The sequence below is a fragment of the Sceloporus occidentalis genome, unplaced genomic scaffold, assembly GCF_023333645.1.
Source record: "Sceloporus occidentalis isolate IW3139 unplaced genomic scaffold, rSceOcc1.0.p SCAF_22, whole genome shotgun sequence".
Taxonomy (NCBI): Eukaryota; Metazoa; Chordata; class Lepidosauria; order Squamata; family Phrynosomatidae; genus Sceloporus; species Sceloporus occidentalis.
This window is the reverse complement of record NW_028317002.1, coordinates 13,994,089-13,998,962: the sequence shown is the minus strand read 5'-3', so window position 1 is coordinate 13,998,962 and position 4,874 is coordinate 13,994,089.

The window sequence follows — 4,874 nt, the reverse complement described above, 5'->3', positions numbered from 1 at the left end:
CTACAGCACATAATATGTATATCCAGACATCTCTGTTTCACATACTGTCAAGCTCAGAGCAAAATCATTTCTATCATCTGTCTCACCTGGGAGGAACACTGATTGCACTCTTGCTTTTACAGCATAAAAGATAAGTTGGGCAAAGATAGCTGTTCACCTTATTTAAGGACCTATTTTATATTATTTGCGTACTCTGCATAAGGGATGAATTTGTATGTCGTATTTCTTTCTTTTTGTCATTAAAATCATTTTTAACAGTGATAGACACAATTTTTGAAACGGAATAGCTAAATATCTCAATTGTTTTTGTTTTTGATGTCATTCTCTCTTGTTCTGTATATTCTACTAAAATTTAACACTTTCAAATTTTTGTCTCATTCAAAATTTTTAATAGAAACAATTGGCATGTGACACAAAAGACACTGATAGGTTGTTGCCATAGAAACTGAAAAGCTTTTTGAAAGTTATTGTTTCCTTTTTATGTGATTAAACCTTCAAATGAAATAATAAAACCACATCTGCTACGGTCTATTTGCTAGTGTTAGGAAGTGTACCATATTTGTTTGATTATAAGACAAGGTTTTTTCAGAAAAAAATCTAATGAAAAATACCTTGTCTTATAACCAAGGTTGTCTTTTATTCAGACCTCAGAACCGCAGCACTGCCGCACTGCAGACTAAGCCTATGGTCTTTTCACTGACCCTCACTCGCGTTCTCTCACACTCTCTCATGCTCTTTCATTCACTCTCTCACACTCTCATTCACTCTCCCTTTCAATGTCTTCCTATCTTATGTGGCCTACCGCTTCCATGTGCTGTCTCCTTTTTCGCAGCTCTGCTTCTTCTCTTGCCTCTTCTTTCTTCATCGACTTCTCCCCAATATCAGCTCTGTTTTCCAGGTACTTCGGAAAAGGGGCAGGACCTCCTCACACACCCTCTCCATCACTTGGAGGAATGGGGAGAGGCTGTCCTGGTAGTGCATTCCCTGGCTCGGCCCTTTTGTGGAAGTACTCCCAGAAGCCAGAATATTAAAAAAAAACGGAATTGTGGAGAAAGAGAGGTGCAGCAATACTCTGGCCTCTTGGAGTACTTTCGCAAAAAGGTGGAGCTACAACATGCACCCCAGAAGGAGAACTGTACCTTGGATTTCAGTTCTGACTGATGAGGCAACAGTGATTTATTTTTCTCTAAAACGGCAAAAAAGGAGCTAAAGGTGGGACTCTACCAGAGCAGCCTATCAAGATGCTGTCTCTTCTTAAATAGGCTAGCTTCATATCTCTTTGTATGCATCTTCACCTGCAGGAAATAACAGATAACAAAATGCCACTGAGAAAGACATTCTTCACATTGAAGGCTGTAAAACTATGTGCTGCTTCTGGACTTAGAAATCTCTGGTACTATGTGGGCATTTAAAAATGAACTAGATGACATTTATAAACAAATTGGTTGATTCAGGAATTATTCTACTTACACATGTAGTTATTAAGGATCCCACCTTCCACTGGGCGAAATTGGTATGATCTGTTTAAGATATTTGTTTGCCTTCCTGATAAATCAGGGATACACTGGAAAGGTTTTGAAACATTCCTTTTTTTTCAACAGTACTAATTATGTGAACAGGGTCGAAGGTATTTTATGAAGTAACACTATTTAGTTAACACTGGCAGCAGTTTCAGATTAAAATTGGGTTGAAATCTTCACTGCACATTCAACAGAACTTATGTGCCTGAAGGAATTGAGTCACGGCCTTCATTGCATGCAGATCAGCATCATAAATACATGAAAAGCGAATATTACTTCAACTGTATCACTCTAGCATTCCTGCCCTTGATAAATGACCTCATAAAAAGCAATGTTCAGGCAGGCTTGTTGCTTTGTTTTATGAGAATGCAGAGCCTCAGCTGACACACAATGATCCCTTGCAAAATATCCATTATCTAAGGCTGACATAATACATGTCAAACTACCTCGTGTGGATTGTTTCATCAGAAATATTTATCCTGCACGTTGCTATTCATTTTGTGAGAAGGTTAAGAGAGTTGAAGGCAGGAGGGTGTATTTGTCTAGAATTACTGAAATTGATTAATTGGCTGAGCCACTGATAATTTCTAAAGCGGGTAGTAACCCTGTGTTTTTTATAAAATATGTGCTCCTCCTCTGCAGTTATAACCTGGTATGTCCCGATGTTCCAGCTTTTTTCTTATTAATAGCCAGGATTCATTAAGATCAATATACAATGTTACAACAATTTTAAGCCACTTTAAAAATCCAGAGCCATGGCGATCAGGCTCTAAATGCAGTATGGACCCTACAGAGGTGTTAGGTCAGGTCTCTCCAAGCTTTCATTTAATTTAGTGCTACTTATGAGTACTTAACAATTCCTAGAGCTATTATGAAAATGTAATGAAAAGTAAGTTTAAAAAGTAAAGATATATATTAAATATTGTATCCGTTTTCCGTTTATCTTTTCTGTGGGGTAGTTGTGCTAGAGAGAATACATACAACCACTGTGTGTTTATGGTGGTTGCTTCCATAGGCCTGGCCAAGACATCTGAACATGACATCCAGGCACTGTGCTTCAGATGATCAAGAAGGGGAACCCATACCAAAGAGGGCATGCTAGCCTCACACAGGCAAAGTGGGGCACAATAGGACAATCTCTGCAATAATGGGACACACACTGTTCTATCACCGACCCACCAGACAGAATATACCATTGCATATACCTACCCAGTTCACTAGATGTAGATTATGGTAGTCAACAGAGCTACTTAGCCAGATCCAGAGAGAGCCACCAGTAGCTCTTGAGCATAAGTAGCTGCTGGAGAAACCTGTGACAGATCTGCCTGGGATAAAACAGTTTTTGTGTTTTCATTGATAAAGCAAACAGGTTTTGTGCTTATACACTGAATTTGATAGGGCATAGATAAACCAATCACTGCCAAATGTCAGAAACTACCATTGCAGTTTGTGAAAAATATTATTTTTTTTTAACATTGGCTGTCAGGCTACATTTTCCAAACACATAATATGACCGATTGTTGTCACAAAGAAACTGAAGCCACTATTGTACATTTTCTTTTTTTACTTCTTTTAAGCCCTAGTGCTTTAGAACAGCTTGGATCTTCTTACCTACATCTTGTGTTTCAATAGTTGAAGAGAGGGGATAGAGGATTTTCAGATGCAATAAAAAGCTGTGTGAATGTGCAGAGTTTCTGTAGTGGGCAAGTTAATGAAAGCTTGCAAAATCATCTGCCAAAACATTACACACAATAATCTGAAAACATGCCTTATTTCCATTATAAAAGCTTCACAATTCATATACATTTAATGGATTTCATTCGGTCTTTGTATTTGCAAGCGCAGTGATACTGCAGACCGGGTAAAAAGCCAAATAGAATTGTCTAATTGAGTGGGTTTACTAAATAGCATTTCCTTTAAAAGAGGACATTGATCAAATATGCAGTAGATGCAGTGCTAAAAGCCTGGATCCGTGCACTACTAGCAAAAATGGCCCTGAAATTCCAATCAGAATGCAAGGGGTGCTCATTTAAAACAAATGTTACAGAGGTTATGTTACCAGGTATGAATAATGCACCTGTTTACCTGTAGACATTGGATGTGTTTCATAGTGATGCTGCATTTCGCTGGGTTACAGACTTCCAGAACAATGTCAAAAATTGACATTGATGAGTAAGCTTTCAGTTTGGGTACAAAATGGACACATTTACTGCTAATCAGGTACTAATAACTCATTCCACCTCAGTATATGCAAGCAATTAGGGAGAGATATACATGACGTGAATTGTAAATACTAGATAGGGTGGGTGATGGCATAAATGTGCCATATGCTTTTATCTCTTGTTACCTCTTAATATAATGTGTACTTCTCACTGTTTGATGTCATTTGTAGTCAGAAAATGTATTAGTGATTATATTTAACCTACCGTGTAAACCTCTAATTTTATTTAGCTTTGTCAAAATGTGTTTGCAACTCACATTTAACTCAGTGTAATCGCATTTATTAGATAACAAACTGCCAGCAATCCATTGTATAGATAGTTGCAATCTCTTTGATCTCGTTGATGTTATTTATTTTATTTGAAGAATCGCATCAGTTTGATGTTGACACATCTTCACTGTTTAACCCTTTAAGGACTAGGGCTTTTTCACTTGAAGGTGCCATTTGTGCTGTCTTCTCACAACCCTAACATCCCACCTTCTCATTTATTGCACACAAAATGTATATTATTTTTCTCAGAATAAGTATGACTTTGTTTTTGAAACCTTAATCTTATATATAAACTATATTTAAATTTTGAAGAAGATCATGTCTTGCAAAGAAAAGTTGGCTAAAAGGTCTCAAAAAACACAGCACATTGCAATCTAAAGAAATTCAAGAACAGATGTGAAACAAAGTCATTGACATTTGTCTGTCTGGAAGGGGTTACAAAGCCATTTCTAAGGCTCTGGGACTCTAGCAATCCACAGTCAGAGCCATTATCTACAAATGGAGAAAACTTGGAAGAAGATGACCAAAAAGAACACAAAGGCTCGTCTCACATTTGACCAAAATAGTTTGATGACCCCTAAAACTTTTGGCTTAATATTCTGTGGACTGGTGAGTGAAAAGGGGAACCTTTTGGAAGATGTGGGTCCTATAACTAACACAGCATTCCACAATAAAAACATCATACCAATAGTTAAACATGGTAGTGGCAGTGTGATGATCTGGGGATGTAATTGATGGCACCATGAATTCTGCTCTCCACTAGAAAATCCTGAAGGAGAATGTCCAGCCATCGGTTTTCGAGCTAAAGCTCGAGTGCAGTTGGGTTATGCAACAGGACAATGATCTGAAGCACACAAGTCCAC